Source organism: Phoca vitulina, unplaced genomic scaffold (assembly GCF_004348235.1).
Source record: "Phoca vitulina isolate PV1807 unplaced genomic scaffold, GSC_HSeal_1.0 scaffold15, whole genome shotgun sequence".
Taxonomy (NCBI): domain Eukaryota; kingdom Metazoa; phylum Chordata; class Mammalia; order Carnivora; family Phocidae; genus Phoca; species Phoca vitulina.
Genome location: NW_022589718.1, coordinates 20,869,262 through 20,892,757, shown reverse-complemented (window position 1 = coordinate 20,892,757; position 23,496 = coordinate 20,869,262). Strand labels below are relative to the sequence as shown.

The window sequence follows — 23,496 nt, the reverse complement described above, 5'->3', positions numbered from 1 at the left end:
ACACAAGAAACAACAAGTGTTGGTGAGGATGTGGAGAAAAAGGAACCCTTGTGCACTGTTGGTGGGAGTGCGAACTGGTGCAGATACTGTGGAAAACAGTGTGAAGGTTCCCCAAAAATTAAAAATGGAATTACCATATGATCCAGTAATTTCATTACTGGGTATTTACCCAAAGAATATGAAAACACTAATTCGAAAAGCTATATCTACCCCTATGTTTATTGCAGCGTTATTTACAATAGCCAAATTATGGAAGCAGGCCAAATGGTCACTGATAGATGAATAGATAACAAAGATGTGGTATATATATAATGGAATATTAATCAGCCATAAAAAAGAATAAGATCTTGACATTTGCAACAACATGGAAGGATCTAGAGGGTACAATGCTGGGTGAAATAAGTCAGTTGGAGAAAGACAAATACCATATGATTTCACTCATATGTTGAATTTAAGAAACAAAACAAAGAAAAAAAAAAGGGACAAACAAATAAACCCCAGACTCTTAACTATAGAGGACAAACTGATGGGTTACCAGAGGGGAGGGGGACAGAAGGGTGAAACAGAAGGCAATTAAGAGTACACTTATCTTGATGAGCACTGAGTAATGTAAAGAATTGCTGAATCACTATATTGTACACCTGAAACTAATATAACACTGTATGTTGATTTTTTTTAATCCAGTGGGGTTGAATTATTTTGAAAATCATTTTGTGGTTTTGGGGGTTCTTTTTGTTTTTTTGTTTTGTTTTGTTTTGTTTTATTATGTTATGTTAGTGCTCGCTTCGGCAGCACATATATGTTATGTTAGTCACCATACAATACATCATCAGTTTTTGATGTAGTGTTCCATGATTCATTGTTTGCATATAACACCCAGTGCTCCATTCAATACGTGTCCTCCTTAATACCCATCACCAGGCTAACCCATCCCCTCACCCCCTCCCCTCTAGAACCCTCAGTTTGTTTCTCAGAGTCCATAGTCTCTCATGGTTCATCTCCACCTCTGAAAATCATTTTGTGTCTGTGATCATGGCTACACAGTGACTGTGTCCCGGACACCCAAACTGTCCTGTGAAGACCTTCTATATTCAATAATCTGAAAAATCAGTATATCCAATTTTCAGCCATAATAATATCACTATAAAGATGAGCCAATGATGTCTGTTTGCATCCAAACCCAGCACATTTGGAAGATGAGGGAAACAACATTTACTGAGTCCCTTCTCTGCCCAAGTATTATCTCATGTAACCTCACAGCAATACTGTGAGGTGTACATTGCTACACACATCTCAGAGCTGAGAGAACAGTTTCAAAGCACACATACAGAAATGACTGCTAGCATTTACCACTCCACCCTCCCAGCTCAGGCTTCAGAGACATGATCTCACCTCTGCCTTAGACTCTCAACAAGACTTTTCTACACTCAGTAGAGAAAGGAAAGTCAAGGAGAAAGTATCTAGAGCTTCACCCTTGATGCTGCCACTGACATACCTGGGATAAATCATAACCTTTCCAAGCCTCAGTATTTATATCTATACAATGGGAACAGAACCTTTCTCACTTTTGCTAGCAAGTTTTTGGTACTGAGAAGAACTTATTTCAATTAGTATTTTTTAAAGGGCTATTTAGGGCAAAGAGCTCTGACTCTGGAAGTAGACAGAGCTGGGTAAAAACCCCAGCTCCACCTCTCATCCACTAAATAACCCTGAGTAGCTCGAAGCCCAAGATTCTTGGCTGCCAAAGAGAGCAGTAACAACTCTCTGGAACAAACCTCTGCCAGTGTTGTTCTGAGGATCAAATTAGTGTGGTAAATGTTCAACAAATGTTCATTAATTTCTATCTCCCCAATTACATTTAAATGTGGTCAAAACTTCATCTATCTGAAATGCTTAAATCCAGCTAGGAAAAAGGGACTAGATTCTTCCCAGGGTCCCTTCCAGTCCTGTACTTTTGAAACCATTATTATGTAAGCCTTTTCTAAGTGCTTAGGAAATAGGTAGAAATAAATAGGAGGGCACTTCCATGATTCCAGCATGATTATAGGTGGTGAAAGAAACTTCAAGAACACCTACTTCGGTTTCCTTACTTTGAATACAAGAAACCTTCGCCCAGTCTGTTTGCCTCAAGAAAGAGCCAAGACTAGAATCCTACCCCAGTGGGATCCAAAAGACATCATGATGCTGGTCGGACACAACCATAGCCAAATCTTTCTAGAGCACACACTGCTGGACAAGCTGAATTATAACACAGGGTTGGTAGATCAAGCCACCTGTCAAATCCCAAAAGGTAGCATAAAAATCAGGCATCAGCTGAGGGAATGCCTTAAATGAACATCATAAGAGAGGTTTTTTTAATCTGGAAAGAAATAAGCCTATAGTCTTAAACACAATTTTTAAAAATCTGCAGAATTTATGTTCTGTGTAGAGAATGTGAATACATTACCCAAAACTGCTGCTGAGCACATTAATGTAAAACTAACTAAATAAATAAAACCAGGAGGCCTGAAGGAATTGCCATTGGCACAACTAAGAGATGATGTTTAACCACAGAAATGCCCCATCTCTCAGCTTATCCTTGGCTCCATATCCCCCATCTTTGGAATGTTCAAGTATTGTTCACCCAGTCACATCATGCCTTGTAGAAGGCAACCTCATTTTATTCTTTCCTGAATTCATTATAGAATTAAAAAGCCCTGCCTAAGATCTATAATGTAATATTACCACAGTTTAGTCCTTGCCAACATTCAGCATCTGAAGAATCCTGTCTCCCAGAATATATTACAAATATATTTCAACATAAACAGAATTGTCTTTCAGAAATGAATACAAATAGCAAATAGCACCTTGTTTGATCTAATTAGGCTGGAAAGGAACTTTGATCTGTCTTCCAAATTTAATAATGGATGACCTATCATGTGTCGATTCTGCTTCCTTCCCTGCTTCCCAGCAAGCACCCCCTACTCCCTCAGATTTCACAGACTTCCTAATTACTCTCTGTGGGGTGTTTGTTTGTTTTCTCAGGTGATTAGTAGAATTCCTGCCTGGAGAATGATTCTGGATTTGCTAGGGCTGATTTATTTACTTGCCAATGCCACAGCAGCAGCACCAGGCATTTGCATTAGGAAACAGAAATTATTACCATTCCATATTTGGTGTCATACCTGCACATACATATAATTATGAATGAAGATACATTGCCTTTCAAAAACTGACAATATTTTGTGTACCATCTTGTGTCCATATGCTTTTTGAGCAAATGGTAATGTAATATTTTTAGGAGTATTGACTTGTCAATATAGCACTGTACACACCCAACATTTTCAAGTACTAACCAAATATATGTTAAAAAGAAATATTCCACCACAGAGAGTAATACATAAATACAAATCTAAACTTTCCTTTTATCTACCTCAGTTAACATATATTTTAGGCATATCTCTCCTTAAATTATAAATCCAGAAGTCAGTCCTGCTGGAGAACATCATAATCAGCCAGGCAACATTCCTACATTACTTATAACTTAATGGCATATGCATTTGTATATCTGTCTACATTAGACAAAGACTTGTTTTCAAGCTTCTGGTAATCCCTAGAAGTAGGAAAATATGGGTGTGACAATCCAGGACTTCTATAAAAAGAGATTTAAAATGCCCCAGTGTCCCCAAGATCCATTCAAAAGACCACCTTCGAGAAGAGGCCCTTTTAATAAAATAGTCACTCAACCCTTTGGATGGGATCCCAAGGAAGATCTTTCAAACATCAAATTACACTGCACAGCGAATTTGCAAAGTTGGAATACATTTATGTCTTGTATTCTCTCTTGGTAAAATAGAAAGGCAGGGAATTGGACTTCTGACTATCCTTCAGTAGGAAAGAAAGTTATTCTTTTTCCTTCACTTATTTTTAAACACACTAAACTTTTATTGGTAGTAGAAATGTGGAAATAGTCTGGGAAAGAAATTCTAAAAAGCAGAACTGCATGAATCATTTTAAAATATTTTTCTGAAATTGTGAATGTTCCCTCCCTAAAAATTAGGTTGAATTAACAAGGCATGCTCTTTAAGGCTGATTAGCTTCTTCTCTGCATGTTCCTGCAATTTAGGGGGCTCACACCAGCTGGGTAATTATGCCTTGGGTTATACAGCAAGAGCCCCAAGATCTCTACTTTGTAGGAAAGAGAGAAAATTTGAGAGATGAGCTGAAGCACGAGAACCAGACATTTCCCTGAGATTTACCTATAAAAACCAAGTTCTTTGTTTGAAATATATCATATTGATTAACTTGCAATCTATATCATATTAACCGTTAACTGCTTACCATTTTATATTATCTTATAGTAAAGTATAATTTGAAATTTTTTTAAGTTTATTTAGAGAGGGATACGTATAGTTATTGCTCTCCACTTATTCTCAACCCTAGTTTTGCTTCTCGGACCTTTCATAGAATTCTTTAGAATATTTAGTCATGATAAGCCATGTTTTCTCATAACAGCAAATTAACCCCCAAAATCTCAGGGGCTTACCACAATAAAGATGTATTTCTCACTCAAGTCCAATATAGGTCAGTGGGGGTTCTGTTTGACCTAGTCACTCAGGAAGCCAGGTAATGGATATTCACATCTCAACATGTAGCCTCACTACCAAGACAGAGGTAGAGCAAACATGAACTCAGGCTATGCTTCATCCCAGAAATAACATAAATGACTTTACATTCAGCCTCAGCCAATACAAATGACATGGCCCCAACCTAACTGGAATGGAAGCTGTGAACTGTGAGTGAGCAAATGGATATTCAAAGAGCATTAAGCATCTCTGGCATACCTGGAATCCTTTTTCTGAAGGTCAGAAACTCTCACACTATACTCACTCAAAATCAAGCTTAGTACACTCCAACTTTAGACAGATGGCCTAACATGAAAACTGTTCTTCCTTGTACCTGCCTCGTGGTTTACAATCAAAAGTCATTGATCAAATTGATTTTTGTTTTTCAAAGAAAAGTCCAACGTAACATTTGATTTCTCATTAAAGAGACACTAATGAGAATAGAAAGAGCTCTTGCTTAGAATGAACAGGAGAATCTGAACCCAGCTCTAGCCCTTATTAGCTAAGATACTTAACTTTCTGTACTTCTGTTATTTCAGCTTGTTATGGGGATCGTTCTAACTAAATTATGACTTCCTTTTTTTAAAGATTTTTTTTTTTAAGATTTTATTTCTTTATTTGACAGAGAGAGAGAGCAAGAGAGAGCACAAGCAGGGGGAGTGACAGGCAGAGGGAGAGGGAGAAGCTGGCTCCCAGCTGAGCAAAAAGCCCCATGCGGGGCTTGATCCAAGGACCCCGAGATCCCTACCGGAGCCGACGCTTAACCGACTGAGCCACCCAGGCTTCCCTAAAGATTTATTTATTTATTTTAGAGGGAGAGATTGTGAGTTTGGGGAGGAGGGGCAGAGAGAAAGGGAGAGAGAGAATCTCAAGCAGACTTTCCTGCTAAGGGCTGAGCCTGAAGCAGGGCTCAATCTCACAACCCTGAGATCATGTCCTGAGCTGAAATAAAGAGTCAGATGCTTAACCAACTCAACCACCTAGGTGCCCCTACATTATAACTTCCTTAACAAAAAATAGATATCCTAATATATCTCAGTATCTCCCATAACACCTAGCATAGCACCCTGCCCAGGTGTTCAGTTAATTTACAGGTACATCAGGAGTCCTTTTTTCACATTGGGCATATCACATATTCATTCTCATCAGGGAGAAAATACAGCATTGGTCTGGCATTTACTTTCATAGAAAACTGCCAGTTTTAACTATATTTTTGACAATTGAGTTTCAGTATTTCTGATTCTGTCAAGTGAGCTTCTGGCTCAGGCAAACTCTCATTTAGATTAGGGTATGAGGCTCTGATTAAGATGTTGATCTGAAAGCTCTCCCACTTTAACACTCTCAGAGAATAACTTCAGCGTATTTGAGCTTCTTCTTAAAAAGGAGATAAAATGTTCCACTCATTGCACTTCACATATTATCTCTTTTTTTTCACATATTATCTCTTAGATAAACCAATCTTTATTTTCTTACCTAATCACTTCTAGCTTTCTCCACTTGGCTTTTAGACATTATTTAATCTGACCTTACCCTATTTCTCTAATCTCATGTGGACTAAGGTTTATAAAGACTACTATGAAAGAATAACATGTTTTGGACTAAACACACCTGTCCTCCAGAGGAAACTGTGAAGATATTAAAACTGCTGACATTGCCCCCCTTCCCATTCAACCTTGAATCTCGACAGGTTTGTGACTACTTAGACCAAAGGAGTATGGCAGAAACGACTCCGGCTGATTCTCCAGATGGATAATAAAAGGTAATGCAACTTCTCTTACACTGGAACATTCATGCTCGAAGTCCTGAGCCACCATGTAAGAAGGACAACTATTCTAAAGCCATCAAGCTGTTATGGAAAGGCCATATGTAGGAGGAAACCACGCCACATGGAAAAGCCACTTGTAGGAGCTCTGCTCAGTAACTTCCGTCTTTGCATTGTCCCAGCCCCAAATCAGATATGTGAATGAAAAAGTCTTCAGATGATTCTACCCACCTGTCTCTTTAGTCTTTCCAGCTGAAGATCCAGATATCATGGAATAGAGACAAGTCATCCTCACTGTCCAGCTTGAATGTTTGATCTAAATAATCAATAAACATAATAAAATGGTTATTCTAAGCCTCAAGGTTTTGAGGTAATTTGTTATGCAGCACTAGTAACTGAGTGAAGTCTATGACTATAGCTCCTACATTAGTTTTCTAGGGATGCTATAAGAAAAAAAAAAGAACCACAAACTGGGTGGTTGAAACCCATGTCTCACAGTTCTGGAGGTTTAGAAGTCCAAGATCAAGGTATCAGCAGGAGTGTTTTCTTCTAAGCCAGGCTTCTCACCTTAGCTTATAGATGACTATCTCCTCCCTGTGTCTTTACATTATTTTTCCTCTGTGCCTGTATTTGGTCAAATCTTTCTTTTATAAGTGGACAGTAGATATATTGTATCAGGGCCCACTCTAAAAAACTCATTTTAACTTTATTATCTCTTTAAAGAGCATTAAGTATCTGTCTTATGTCTCCAAATACAGTCACATTCTGTCTACAAATACAGTCACGTTCTGAGGTAGCAGAGGTTAAGATTTTAACACGTGAATTATTGGAGTATATAATTCAACCTATAACAGGTCCAAAGGCAATTTACATATGGCATTATATATAAAGGAATTTATATATGGTATCTCTAAGGTAGTGAAAGAAATTATTTAAAAAGATAATTGGGCTAAGTTCCATCTTTTGAGTATATACAAATATGTACATGTATATATGGTGTGTGTGTGTGACTGTTGAAACATGGGTGGATCTTTTTTTTTAATTTTTTTTATTAACATATAATGTATTATTTGTTTCAGGGGTACAAGTCTGTGGTTCATCAGTCTTACACAGTTCACAGTGCTCATCATAGTAATTACCCTCCCCAGTGTCCATCACCCAGCCACCCCATCTCTCCCACCCACCTCCACTCCAGCAACCCTGTTTGTTTCCTGAGATTAAGAGTCTCTTATGGTTTGCCTCCCTCTCTGGTTTCATCTTGTTTATTTTTCCCTCCCTTCCCCTATGATCCTCTGTCTTGTTTCTCAAATTCCTTAGCATAATACCCTCTAGTTCCATCCACGTTGCAAATGGCAAGATTTCATTTTTTTGCTGGCTGCATAATATTCCATTGTGTGTATATATATCAATCACATCTTCTTTATCCATTCATCTGTTTTTTGTTTTGTTTTTGTTTTAAATTTTATTTTATTATGTTAGTCACCAAACATTACATCATTAGTTTTTGATGTAGTGTTCCATGATTCATTGTTTGCATATAACACCCAGTGCTCCATTCAATACATGCCCTCCTTAATACCCATCACCGGGCTAACCCACCCCCCACCCCACCCCCTCTAAAACCCTCAGTTTGTTTCTCAGAGTCCATAGTCTCTCATGGTTCGTCTCCCCCTCCGATTCCCCCTTCATTTTTCCCTTCCTATTATGTTCTTTTTTTTTTTTTAATGTATACTGTATTATTTGTTTCAGAGGTACAGGTCTGTGATTCATCAGTCTTACACAATTCACAGCACTCACCATAGCACATACCCTCCCCAGTGTCCCTCACCCAGCCACCCCATCCCTCCCACCCCCCACCACTCCAGCAACCTTCAGTTTGTTTCCAGAGATTAAGAATTCCTCATATCCGTGAGATCATATGATACTTGTCTTTCTCTGATTGACTTATTTCGCTTAGCATAATACCCACTAGTTCCAACCATGTTGTTGCAAAAGGCAAGATTTGTGGGGTTTTTTTGATGGCTGCATAATATTCCATATATTCCATTTTATATATATATATATATATATATATATATATATATATATATATATCATATCTTCCTTATCCATTCATCTGTTGATGGACATCTCGGCTCCTTTGGCTATTGTGGACATTGCTGCTATAAACATTGGGCTGCATGTACCCCTTCGGATCACTACATTTGTATCTTTGGGGTAAATACCCAGTAGCGCAATTGCTGGGTTGTAGGGTAGCTCTATTTTCAACTTTTTGAGGAACCTCCATACTGATTTCCAGAGTGGCTGCACCAGCTTGCATTCCCACCAACAGTGTAGGAGGGTTCCTCTTTCTCCACATCCCCTCCAACATCTGTCATTTCCTAACTTGTTAATTTTAGCCATTCTGACTGGTGTGAGATGGTATCTCATTGAGGTTTTGATCTGTATTTCCCTGATGCTGAGTGATGTTGAGCACTTTTTCATGTGTCTATTGGCCATTTGGATGTCTTTGCAAGAAATGTCTGTTCATATCTTCTGCCCATTTCTTGATTGGATTATTTGTTCTCTGGGTGTTGAGTTTGATAAATTCTTTATGGATTTTGGATACTAGCCCTTTATCTGATAAGTCATTTGCAAATGTCTTCTCCCATTTTGTCGGTTGTCTCTTGGTTTTGTTGACTGTTTCCTTTGCTGTGCAAAAGCTTTTTACCTCAATGAATTCCCAGTAGTTCATTTTTGCCCTTGCTTCCCTTGCCTTTGGCGATGTTTCTAGGAAGAAGTTGATGCAGCTGAGGTCGAAGAGGTTGCTGCCTGTGTTCTCCTCAAAGATTTTGATGAATTCCTGTCTCACATTTAGGTCTTTCAACCATTTGGAGTCTATTTTTGTGTGTGGTGTAAGGAAATGGTCCAGTTTCATTCTTCTGCATGTGGCTGTCCAATTTTCCCAACACCATTTGTTGAAGACACTGTCTTTTTTCCATTGGACATTCTTTCCTGCTTTGTCAAAGATTAGTTGACCATAGAGTTGAGGGTCCATTTCTGGGCTCTCTATTCTGTTCCATTGATTGATGTGCCTGTTTTTGTGCCAGTACCATACTGTCTTGATGATGACAGCTTTGTAATAGAGCTGGAAGTCCGGAATTGTGATGCCACCAGCTTTGCTTTTCTTTTATCAACATCCCTCTGGCTATTCGGGGTTTTTTCTGGTTCCATACAAATTTTAGCATTATTTGTTCCATTTCTTTGAAAAAAGTGGATGGTATTTTGATAGGGATTGCATTAAATGTGTACATTGCTCTAGGTAGCATTGACATCTTCACAATATTTGTTCTTCCAATCCATGAGCATGACACATTTTTCCATTTCTTTGTGTCTTCCTCAATTTCTTTCATGAGTATTCTATAGTTTTCTGATACGGATACTTTGCCTCTTTGGTTAGATTTATTCCTAGGTATCTTATGGTTTTGGGTACAATTGTAAATGGGATTGACTCCTTAATTTCTCTTTCTTCTGTCTTCTTGCTGGTGTATAGTAATGCAACTGATTTCTGTGCATTGATTTTATACCCTGCCACTTGACTGAATTCCTGTATGAGTTCTAGCAGTTTTGGGGTGGAGTTTTTTGGGTTTTCCACATAAAGTATCATATCATCTGCAAAGAGTGATAGTTTGACTTCTTCTTTGCTGATTTGGATGCCTTTTATTTCTTTTTGTTGTCTGATTGCTGAGGCTAGGATTCTAGTACTATGTTGAATAGCAGTGGTAATAGTGGACATCCCTGCTGTGTTCCTGACTTTAGAGAAAAAGCTCTCAGTTTTTCCCCACTGAGTATGATATTCACTGTGGGTTTTTCATAGATGGCTTTAATGAAATTGAGGTGTGTACCCTCTATCCCTACACTCTGAAGAGTTTTAATCAAGAAAGGATGCTATACTTTGTCAAACGCTTTTTCTGCATCTACTGAGAGGATGATATGGTTCTTGTTTTCTTTTATTAATGTATTGTATCACATTGATTGATTTGCGGATGTTGAACCAAAGTTGCAGCCCAGGAATACATCCTACTTGGTCGTGGTGAATAATCCTTTTAATCTACTGCTGGATCCTATTGGCTAGTATTTTGGTGAGAATTTTTGCATCCATGTTCATCAAGGATATTGATCAATAATTATCCTTTTTTATGGGGTCTTTGTCTGGTTTTGCGATCAAGGTAGTGCTGGCCTCATAAAATTTTCCTTCCATTTCTATTCTTTGACACAGCTTCAGAAGAATAGGTATTTGTTCTTTAAATGTTTGGTAGAATTCCCCTGGGAAGTCATCTGGCCCTGGGCTCTTGTTTGTTGGGAGATTTTTTATTACTGCTTCAATTTCCTTAGTGGTTATGGGTCTGTTCGGTTTTCTATTTCTTCCTGGTTCAGTTTTGGTAGTTGATACATCTCTAGGAATGCATCCATTTCTTCCAGATTGTCTATTTTGCTGGCATATAGTTGCTCATAATATGTTCTTATAATTGTTTGTATTTCTTTGGTGTTGGTTGTGATCTCTCCTCTTTCATTCATGATTTTATTTCTTTAGGTCACTTCTCCTTTCTTTTTGATAAGTCTGGCCAGGGGTTTATCAATCTTGTTAATTCTTTCAAAGAACAAGCTCCTAGTTTTGTTGATTTGTTCTACTGTTCTTTTGGTTTCTATTTCATTGATTTCTGCTCTGATCTTTATTATTTCTCTTCTCCTGCTGGGTTTATGCTTTATTTGCTGTTCTCTCTCCAGCTCCTTTAGGTGTAGGGTTAGGTTGTGTATTTGAGGCCTTTCTTGTTTCTTGAGAAAGGCTTGTATTTCTATATACTTTCCTCTTAGGACCACTGTTGCTGCATCCCAAAGATTTTGAACCGTTGTGTTTTCATTTTCATTTTTTTCCATGAACTCTTTTAATTCTTCTTTAATTTCCTGGTTGACCCATTCACTCTTTAGTAGGATGCTCTTTAGCCTCCATGTATTTGAGTTCTTCCCAACTTTCCTCTTGTGATTGAGTTCTAGTTTCAAAGCATTGTGGTGCAAAAATATGCAGGGAATGATCCCAATCTTTTGGTACCAGTTGAGACCCAATTTGTGACACAGGATGTGATCTGTTCTGGAGAATGTTCCAGGTGCACTAGAGAAGAATGTGTATTCTGTTGCTTTGGGATGGAAGAAACATGGATGGATTTTGAGGGCATTATGCTAAGTAAAAAAATGAGACAAAGAAAGAAAATTACTATGTAATATCACTTGTATGTGGAATCTAAATAAGCCAAAATTCTAGAAAAAGAATAGAATGGTGGTTACTAAGGGCTAAAGGGCAAGGGAAATGGGGAGGTATTGGTCAAAGGTATAAACCTCCAGTTATAGGATGAATAAGTTCTGAGGAATCTACTGCACAGCATGGTAACTATACTTAACAATACTATATTATGTACTTCAGGTTTCTAAGAGAATAGGTCTTAAATGTTCTTACCACACACACACACACACACACACAAATGATAAGTAAGTGAGATAATAAAGGTGTTAACTAACCCTACTGTGGTAATCATTTCACAATATATACATGTATCAAATCATCATATTGTATACCTTAGCCTTATACATATTATATGTCAATTATATCTCAGTATATTTCAGGCAATGGGGTGGGGGGGAAAGCAATCAGATTCAAATTCTAGAAATGAAAAACACAGTAATAAAGATGAAAATATGTTGTACAGCCTCATCAATAGACTCAACAAAAGGAAAAGGATCGTGAACTTAAAAGGTGGGTCAATAGAAACTACCTAGGCTGAAACAGAAAGGAAAAAAGAATGGGGACAGGGAGAGGAAGAACAGAGCATCCAGTAACTGTGAGATAATATCAAATAATCTAAAGTATATACAATTGGAATCCCAGAAGAAAAGAAAGAAAAACCAGGACAGAAAAAATATTTGAAGAAATAATAACCAAGAGTGTCACAAAATCAGTGACAGACCCCAAACCTCAGATCCAAGAGCTCAGAGAACACTAAGCAGGAATAAATAACAAAATACATGTGTATGCACAAATGCATGCATGCCTAGGCACCTCATATTCAAACTGCTGAAAACAAAACACAAAAGGGAATTCCTAAAGACAGGGAAAAAAGGGAGAAATACTTTCTATTGGGAGACAACTCTCCATGGGTCTCTCATGTTTCTGAATGTCTCACAAAGGGAGGCACTGATTGCCTATTGTTATAAACTATCTATACAAGTATAATTGTGTATAAAACAGCTTAACAAGATAGAACTGCTGTCTCTTGCCAGAGCAAAGAGCAGGTTTGCTCACAGTTGTAGTAGAGTGTCTCTCTCCAGAACAAAGGGCAGACATGCTTACTCCTCATTATAAAAGATTTGGTTCCCCTAAGCTCAGGGTTCGTCTCCTGAGGGCCCTCTAGGACCATTTGCCTCATCCTTGTAGGATTTGGGAGCAAGCAGAACACATGTAAATATGCTGGCATTATGCTGCTTTCTGTGCCATGAGTAATAAAATTCTTTGTTTCTCACTCAGGAGTCTTCTATCGTCTGTCAGCCTGATGAACCTGTAACAGGCTAAACTTTTACCCTACAAGTAGTATAAAATCCTAGACCCTTTACAATTTGTGATAGTAAGAAAAAATTACAGTAGACTTCTCATATGAAAACATGCAACACAGAATACAATGGAGTGTTACTTAAAAGTGCTGAAAGAGGGACGCCTGGGTGGCTCAGTTGGTTAAGCGACTGCCTTCAGCTCAGATCATGATCCCGGAGTCCCAGGATCGAGTCCCAGGATAAAGGCCCAGGATCAAGCCTCGCATCGAGTCTCACATCGAGCCCCACATCAGGCTCCCTGCTCAGCAGGGAGTCTGCTTCTCCCTCTGACTCTCCTCCCTCTCATGCTCTCTCTCTCTCTCTCTCATTCTCTCTCTCAAATATATAAATAAAATATTTTTTTTAAAGTGCTGAAAGAAAAAACTGTCAACTCAGTGCTCTAGTCTCTGTAAAGATGTCTTTCAAAAAATGAAGGAGAAATAAAGACTTTCTCAGACAAGCAAAAACTGAGAAGAATCCTTGCCAGCAAATCTGCATTATAAGAAATATTTTTAAAATATTTATTTATTTATTTATTTATTTATTTATTTATTTTAGAGAGAGAGAGCACGAGTGGGAGGGACAGAGGGAGAGAATCCCAAGTAGAGTCCGTGCTAAGCAGAGCCCCACGCAGGGCTCGATCTCATAGCCCTGAGATCACAACCTGAACCAAAACCAAGAATTGGATACTTAACTGACTGCAGCACCCAGGCACCCTGGCACATAAAAAATATTAAGAGTTCTTCAGAAGGAAGGAATATGATAGCAGATAGAAACTTGTATTTACACCAAACCATAAAGTGTGTTAGAAATGGAATAAATAAATATTGGATCCCTTGGACACCAATACCTGCCCCAATCATCCCTAAATTTGTCATTTCCCTTTGGAGACTAAGTAGCCAGTCACCCTAAGGGGTATGGAATCCTGCAACCATGTCAGGGAACCCGGAAAAATGTGCACTAATGATATTGAGGCCAACCACATCATACAACATTAGATGCCTTTATAATACTGTGTGGAAGATTCAGAGTTGAAGTAATTCACTTCAACTGGAGGTATTGATGAATACACCAATTCCTGGGGCTACAGCTTCTGCAAAAGGAATTCAGAATCTACACAAGGACTTGAGCAACATTCCTCTGGCTAAAACATAGAATAAAAGAAAAATGAAAGAGAAGAAATTCTGTGGGAGCGGAAACTCATCTTGGGAACCTCAAATGCTTGTAGAAACAAGAAGTGGTCTTCACAATGGGAGGAGTTTCATTTTGTTAGTTTGTATGGGTGGCAGCAAACTTGGGAGTTTATTATGTTCATTTGGACTATGTGCCATTTGGATTGTGCTGATGTCTGGTGAGCTTCATTGGATAACATGTCTACGGCTGCCATTTTAGTGTTCACCAATATCCAGTTCTCTTCTTTCTGGGCACATGGAAGACTATCCTTCCCAGACTTCTACGGTTACACAGGGTCGCATGAAAACTTCTAGCCAATGAAAAAGCAGCAGAAATGATACGTGTTGCTTCCAGGCTGAAGCCATGAAAAACCTCTAACAACCCATTAGCTTCTTTTTGTCTTCATCTAAGAATGTGGAGGTCTTGTATGACAACAAGATTAAAGCAGTCTGAATTGTTGAGCCATCACAAGGACCACAGCTGCCCTGGTAAGTTGCCTGGTCATATAAATTTTTTGTGTGTCAAGCCACTGGGGTAAAAAAATTAACACAGGAAATTAACAACTTTCTGAAGTTCTCTTTTACCTCTCCATATCTTCAGAATAGTTTCTTAGACACAAAAGGAAAGAAAAATAGAAGGCAAGGATTAAAAAAAAAAAAAAAAAAAGAAGAACAACTTGTGTAGAAATATTTTTGAATTCTTGCTCAGTTTTTTACTTCAAATATGTCAGCAAGCATGAGGCCATCTTTAGTTCTGATACAACTGGCATTGATCATGTTCATGAGTGTAGCCATGATACCAGGACGAGCCTGTGTATCCTCACTTGTTTTCTTGTGTCAGGAGAACACAATAGTGAAAAGCGGCATCCCTAACATGATGAAAATCTCTCCAATTCACGATCAGTTGAAAATGCCATGGGCCCACTGCCAGATAGCATTCTTATGCTGGATCTTTTTCTCAGCACCCTAAATTAACCAGCTGGAATTCCCTTTTAAGTGCCAACCTAGTTAGTCTTTCAAAATGCAGAGTTTTTCTTTTAGTGGGAGATCTGCCTCTCATCATAGAGATGGAACAATGTATTCTTGACTTCCCCCAAAGAGCAAACTTTTTTGAAACAATAAGCTCAAAGGAAGGTAAAGACAGATCCCAGAGCACTTGTTTCAGGCAGGATATATGGACCCTGCATGTAGATCAAGGCAGACTCCTGGAACACTGACTGTCACCTCACAAAACCCTCAGCAGTAATAGCCAGGCCTGCCTGCCTCATAAGTAATTCTTCAGGGCAAAATAAGTCAAGAAAGAGCTGTTGTAAATGAATAATTGAACTAATTAAATCTATTGATGAAGAAGAGCTCCCTGGTCCAGGAGCAAAACACTTGGCATGGTGTTTCAGAAATGAAGAAATGCATATTCTTCTGGTGTATCTCAAATTCTTGTTTGGGAAAATATAGTGCACTACTCAACATCACTGTAATTCTGAAATACCTAACATTAAAAAGCAGGATAGAAGTATAATACTATAAAACATTCATTTCAAAAAGATTGAGTGATGTAAGGGAAGTTTTTCATTTATTTATTCAAAAATATTTATTGCACATCCATTTTATACCAGGCTTTGAACTGACCTAATTTACACAGGGGATAATATTTTGAGATATCAGTACTTTGTCCTCCTTGTGTTTTTCCCTTTTCCCAGTATAGCAGAGAGCGTATCCTGTAAAATGTGGCTCCAGAGTCAAATTATCATAGTTCATTCCATAGCTGTACCCTTACCACCTACGTGACTTTGACAAGTTAATCTCTTTGCATTCAAATTTCCTCATCTATAAAATAAGGGATGATGAAAGAGTCAATACATGTAAAATATTTAGAACAGTGTCTGTAAGACAATAGGAACTCAGTATTACCCACTATTATTTGCTATTTTTATTCCCTCACCCCAAATTCAAACTGGTAGCTATTCCTTGTCTCAGAAGTATATGGCAGAGAATAAAGTGTAAGTCTCCCAAAAAAATCACTCTGAGGGCCTAAGGGGATCAATATCTCAGCATCCCAGGGGGAGGCTCTGAGTGCTTAGCTTGCCAGTGGTTTGAACCCCGCCCAGGAGCAGCTTCTTCGCATAGCTCTATCCTTGATCAGTACAGCAGCTCTAAATTCCTCTAGGGCAGCACAGCCTGCTCCTGATTGTTGTCAACCTGCACAGCTTTGTCATTCATGCTATCTCCTCTCTAAGCAACGAGAACCAGGACTCTGCCCTACTCCTCCCTGGATCAAGTACCCCCTATGCTGTCAAGTGCTTGATGGCCTCAGCTCCCTCTGGTGCAGAGTAGGTCTTTGACCTGTTCCATAAAAATCATATTTTTGACCCATTTCCTGTAATGTCCCTGCAATGAACTAAACGTTTGTGTCTTCCCAAAATTCATATGTTGAAATCCTGACCCTCAATGTGATGGTACTAGGAGGCAGGGCCTTTGGGGGGTGATAAGGTCATGAAGGTGAGGCTCTAAAATGGGATTAGTGCTTTTATAAAAGAGACCCTAGAGAGCTCTTTTGCCCATCTTCCATGGGAGAGCAGAGAGAAGACAGCCTTCTATGAATCAGGAAATGGGCCCTCACCAGACACCGGACCTGCTGGCACCTTGATCTTGTACTTCCCACTTCCAGAACTGTGAAAAATAAATGTTTAAGGCACTCAGTCTCTAGTATTTTATTATAGCATCCTGAACAGACTAAGACACTCACCTTGGTTTCTTTTCCCCTTGAAGGAAGTCTCTTCACCTTCCAGTAGTGTTCTAGAGCCAGTTTGCACTGGCTGGGAGAGCAGACTGTGCTAATCTCTTCCAAACTCTGTTCAGTAATGAGATATCAGGAGCTTGAAAGTGGACATAGTGGGCATATTTATTTACACCTCAGAAATTCTGCAAATGCTGCAAATCAGGACTTTTAACTTTTCCAGAAAATTGGTTTACCAGCGTACCACTGTCTTTGCCTCAGACCTACAGACACAGAATTCCCACATCTTCCCTGACTCTTGAAGGCCTGAATGTAGACCATAACTGGGCCTCCACTTAGTTAGGAAGAAAGGTTGGTCTCTAATGTAATTTCAGATTCTTCTCCACACTGCTGCCAAAGTAATCTTTCTAAAACCAAATCTCATCTGATATGCAAAGTTTAAACTTTAACATGACATTCAAAGTCCTTTTAATCAGGCCCTAATTTTTCTTTTTTTTTTTTTTTTAGATTTTTTTTTAAATTTTATTATGTTATGTTAGTCACCACACAATACATCATTGGTTTTTGATGTGGTGATCCACGATCCATTGTTTTCGTATAACACCCAGTGCTCCATGCAGAACGTGCCCTCCTTAATACCAATCACCAGGCTAACCAATCCCCCCTCCCCCCTCCCCTCTAAAACCCTGTTTGTTTCTCAGAGTCCATAGTCTCTCATGGTTCATCTCTCCCTCCAATTCCACTCCCCCTCATTTTTCCCTTCCTTCTCCTAATGTCCTCCATGCTATTCCTTATGTTCCACAAATAAGTGAAACCATATGATAATTGACTTTCTCTGCTTGACTTATTTCGCTTAGCATAATCTCCTCCAGTCCCCTCCATGTTGATGTAAAAGTTGGGTATTCATCCTTTCTGATGGCTGAGTAATATTCCATTGTATATATGGACCACCTCTTCTTTATCCATTCATCTGTTGAAGGGCATCTCGGCTCTTTCCACAGTTTGGCTATTGCGGACTTCTCAAACTCAACACCCAAAAAACAAATAATCAAGTCAAAAAGTGGGCAGAAGATATGAAAAGACACTTCTCTGAAGAAGACATACAAATGGCTAACAGACACATGAAAAAATGTTCATCATCATTAGCCTTCAGGGAAATCCAAATCAAAACCACACTGAGATACCACCTTACACCAGTTAGAATGGCAAAAATGGACAGGGAAAGAACAAATGTTGGAGAGGTTGTGGAGAAAGGGGAACCCTCTTACACTGTTGGTGGGAATGCAAGCTGGTACAGCCACTTTGGAAAACAGTGTGAGGTTCCTCAAAAATTTAAAAATAGAGCTACCCTATGACCCAGCAATTGCACTACTGGGTATTTACCCCAGGCCCCAATTTTTCTTTTACCTGCTTTTATCTTAATATATATTCATCTCATTTTCTTCCATGTTCCTCCAGATCCCAAATTTGCTAAAGCACTTATTATTCCCCAAAGATTGCATGCAGTTCCAGACCTCCATGCCTCTAACTATACTGTTGCCTTAGCCTGGAACAACATCTTTGCTTGAATACACCCTCTTCTCTGAAGCTTTCCTTGCCATAGTGGGCAGAATGACGACTTTATGTCTCTTCTCTCATTCCTCTATTACAGCACTAGCTCCATTAATTTCAGATGGCTGTATTAATGTTTTAGTTTCCTTGCTAGATGTTGTGCTCCCAAAGGGGACAACTGTGTGACCCATCTTTATGTCTACTAGACGAAGAAAGTACCCACCAAAATATTGGTGCTCAAAAACATTTTTGAATGAATTAAAGAAGAGGCACTGAAGGACAACAATGACAACAAAAGTTCATCTTCCTCTTGCCTTCCTGAACAATTCAGTCCAAAAGCCATTAGGTGGAGCTGGGCAAGAAAGAAGTCCATGCCACTTATGAGGGGGGTGGGGATGCAGCTGAAATGGCCCGGAGCAGGGTGCCAGGGCCTGAGCAAGGGAATGAGGTACCCAAGAGTTAGGGCAGGAGGGAAAACCGGTGCAGTTTTAGATCTCAAGGGACATAAGAAGGACATTCACACAGAGATGTGCTAAAAGATAAAAAGCCAACTTAAAGGAGCTCCCAGTAGCAAAAGCTAGGGGGAAAAAATGGAATATCAAATAAATGACAGCAATAGATTATAGTCCCCTGAATAAAGTAGAAAACCATAAATCCATACTGATATAAATAAATATATAAATTAATTGAAGTTTGATGAGGAGTGTAATATTTTCACAGACTCAAAGCACCTCCCACAAAGTACTTGTTAATTACAAAGAGAAAATGAGTAACTTTCATGGAGAAGACCGGTAGACACTTATATTAATCAAGTGAACAAATATTATCAGAAACATTATCAGAAATGGGACAAATTGAAATTGTGCACAACCTGGTAGAATGCAATGAAAAGAACAGAGTCACTTGTTTGGTATTTCTGCCAAAGATGCATGTCTTTTTTTTTTTTTTAAGATTTTATTTATTTATTTGACCGAGAGAGATAGTGAGAGCAGGAGCACAAGTGGGGGAGTGGGAGAAGGAGAAGCAGGCTTCCCACCAAACAGGGAGCCCGATGTGGGGCTCCATCCCAGAACCCTGGAATCATGACCTGAGCCAAAGACAGACGCTTAACAACTGAGCCACCCAGGCGCCCCCAAAGATGCATGTCTTGAATGTAACCATGGGGAAATATCACACAAATCCAAACTGATGGACATTCTACAAAATAACTGGCCTGTAATCTTCAAAAGTGTCAAGATGATGGAGGTTAAGAAAAGAATGAGGAACAACTTTTCCATACTGAAAGAAACATAAAAACATGACAACTAAAAATAACATGCAATTCTGAACTGGATCCTTTTGCTGTAAAGAATAATATTACTGGGACAATTAGCAAACTTGGTGTCTGCATATTATATGGTAGTAATGTAGCAGTGATAATTTCATGATTTTGATGGTTATATTGAGGATATGTAGGAAAATGCTTTTATTTTTTGGAAATATACCATAGAGTTTTCAAAAGTGACAGGGCATCATATCAGTAATTTGTTCTCAAGAGAATCAGGAAAAAGGTTATTTGCATTGTGCTTATAATCTTTCTGTAAATTCTAGAATAAAAACAATAAGAATTCCCTTCATACATAAATTCTTCCTGATAATACATCATTGCTAGAGAACCAACCAGCCACATTGGTTTTATGTGCACGTTATTTGTACTAAGTATCAGAAATAAGACATTTTGATTTTCTTTTTTTCATTTTTGGTATATTTGAAGTATATCATTAGCTTTAAAAAAATAAATACACTTTTTACTTAATAAATACTGTATTTTTTAAAACTTCTATATGTGAAAAAATTTAAAAAAATAAAAAATAAAAAATAAAAGGAGAGCCCAAAAAAAAAAAAAAAAAAACTTCTATATGTGAGTGTTGAATTTTTCTAGTAAAGAAAAAAATTTTATTTTGGTTTCGTTTCAGTGTTATTTTTTAAAATATTTATGGTAGCAGAAAATATTAATGTCTTTAAAACCCTGACTCTCTTGCTGTATTCACATGTTTTCTGTGTTTTTGTACAACTGATAAAATTAGTTTAAACGCTCTTGGCTTGTAGTGTTTTGAAATAGAAATGGAATATGTCAAAGCAGTCAACCACAAACATACACACATACCCTCAGAGGGGTCAAATGCAGCTAAAAGGTTATCAGACATCAGGCAGGGACAGATGAGGTTTACCAGCTCATTTGCCCAGCCAGTCACCTTCCTAGGAAACAACATGCCCACCTCTGTTTGAATCACTTTATTTCCTTGATTTTAAGATCACATTTTTTGTATTTAAACATTTCTGAAATAAAAATTAATTTTGCAATCTATGTCAAAACAAATTTGCCATCTGCAAGGTACGAGTTATTGTTGTAACTAACATAACTAGTGTTATAACTAGTGTTGTAATTAGTGTTGTAATTTGCTATGGCCTATATACGTATGAATTTAGCCAGATCTCTTGGAATAGATGACAGAATTTTCAGAGTTAGGAAGGGTCATTGTGAATCCATGAAGGATTGCCTCTCAAGGTCTAAACATTTGCTTATCAGAAGCATTGAGTTGTTTACCTTTCAGAGACTTTTCAGAGATTCATAAATCAAATAAGGAAAAAGTGAAACAACAAATTTAGACATAGTATTCTTCAATGTGTCTCAAAGGTATAGTAGCCAGTCATTCTCCTAGTGCTAAGGAGGTCCAGAGCAGAAGTGTGGGTTATAGGAAACCATCTGTCATTATTATATTATGCATCACTGTGGACACTAAAAATGATTCAGGAGAAACTTTAGATTTTGAAAATGACAAAGGTTTAGAATCAAACTTCAGGAAACAAAATAAATCTGCATAAGTAAACACATGCTATTGTCAGTTTTAAGAATTGTCTACATTTAATGCATTTTAATCTTATAAAAGTTGTAAATCTTATAAATGTTGGAGTCATGGAATTTTTAAAAAATAAAGACACCAGTTCCATAGACAATTTCTCCTGACACAGTGACTACAGGTCTAATAGTTCTTTGCTTCGTATTGTGCAAATAGCTCAATGCAATCACTGGATGTATTTCTGTCAGTTCACAATTACCTTTTAACTTCTGAATTCTTTTCCACCTGTGGCAGCAGAAGACCAAAATCTAGTAATGTTCTGGACACACAGACAGCACTCCATAAATATTTACTAATAAGATGAATAAACAAATTAATTGAGTTGAATCAGTTCATCCACATAAAAAAGAATGGATATTGATGCCTAAGAAAGTTAATATTAGCTCTGCCTTCTACTGCTTCTAACTTGAAAGATTTATTTTCCATTTTCATTTCTATTTATGTGACCTTTAAGCTCCTTACTATGGGACTTCTTGAAGCTCCATGAAAAAAAAAAAATGCATCTTACAGATCATATTCAACTACAAAAGAAACTTGTCAGAGAATTTTATTCTTAAAATAATAAAACACCTGTCTGTTTTGGAAGCTAACCTATAAACCTATTCCTTTTTAGATTATATTTCATTATGCTGTTTTGATTAGAACTCTGTTTTACTATGCCCTAGGGTGCCAGCATGAAGAGTTAGGTTGAAATAAAATTCTGATTCATGGACTAATGAAAATCTTGATACTTCACGGCCAACATGACCTTTATCTTCACTCCAGTGCTCTTATTCAAGGAGTTAAAAGTCATCCCTGGCTCAGGGAATACTTATGTTCCCTCTGTCTTACCCCTTCTCGATGTCACTGTTTATAAATGTACAGCATATGCATACAAATAAATATGAATTAGACACAAAAAAGGGTCATCTTTGATCTCTCCAACTTGATCAACTTTCTTCCTCAACAGCAAAGATGCCCAGTATCAGCAAACACTCATGACTTGCCAGCCACAATTTTTCTAGCTATAGACTTCCTCTCTGATAAATGTGACAGGCAGCAGTTGAATCTAACAAGAAAGGTTTTGGCCTTTATTCTCTTCTGCTGATAAAATTGTACAACCCGGAAAAAACAGTGGCTTGGGCCATGTGGACATGGTACACAAATGCAGGCTTCTTTCCAAAAAAAAAACAACTTTATCTGACCTAAGTCACTGGGCATTTTTAACATAATCCTTGGATTAAGAAATACTAAGACCTGTAAAGAACTCTTAGATGTTTACATCATAGTAAAATCATGTAAAATCAACAAGCATTAAGAACCTAATAAGGGGTTCATATCCAAAATATATAAAGAACTGAACAACTCAACACCAAAAAGATAATAATAATCTGATTTTTAAAAACACAGAGGGCCTGAATAGACATTTCCATTTTTCACTATGTTGTACACCTGAAACTAATTCCAAAGAAGACATACAGATAACCAACAGACTTATGAAAAGATGCTCAGCATCAATAATAATCAGAGAAATGCAAATTAAAACAACGATGAGATACCACCTCACACCTGTCAGAATGGCTAAAATTAACAACATAGGAAACAGATGTTGGTGAGGATGCAGAGAAAGGGGAACACTCTTACACTGTTGGTGGGAATGCAAACTGGTGCAGCCACTCTGGAAAACAGTATGGAGGTTCCTCAAAAAGTTAAAAATAGAACTACCCTATGATCCAGCAATAGCACTACTAGGTATTCATCCAACGGATACAGAAATACTGTCTCAAAGGGGCACATGCACCCTGATGTTTACAGCAACATTATCAACAATAACCAAATTATGTAAAGAGCCCAAATGTCCATCAATGATGAATGAATAAAGAAGATGTGGTGTATATATATAATGCAATATTACTCAGCCATCAAAAAGAATGAAATCGTGGGGACCTGGGTGGCTCAGTAGGTTAAGCTACCTACTCTTGATTTCAGTTCAGGTCATGGTCACAGGGTTGTGAGATCAAGCCCCAAGTCCGGCTCTGCACTGGGCATGGAGCCTGCTTAAGATTATCTCCCTCTCCCTCTCCCTCTGCCCCTCCCCACCCCTCTCCCTCTCAAAAAAGAAAGAAAAGGAAAGAAAGAAAGAAAGAAAGAAAGAAAGAAAGAAAGAAAGAAAGAA

The 23,496-nt window shown here is 38.1% G+C and overlaps 1 long non-coding RNA gene across 1 annotated transcript in view; it reads right to left on the bottom strand.

Annotated features, from left to right (window-relative positions):
• The window catches only part of LOC116637920, a 46,150-nt gene extending 29,126 nt beyond the window's left edge, over nucleotides 1-17,024 (bottom strand). The window contains exons 1-2 of the long non-coding RNA XR_004300558.1: nucleotides 16,900-17,024; nucleotides 6,598-6,682 (exon numbers count right to left, since the gene is read on the bottom strand). This is a non-coding gene — a long non-coding RNA (uncharacterized LOC116637920). The remainder of the gene's footprint in view (nucleotides 1-6,597; nucleotides 6,683-16,899) is intronic.
• Between the last annotated feature and the right edge of the window lie 6,472 nt (nucleotides 17,025-23,496).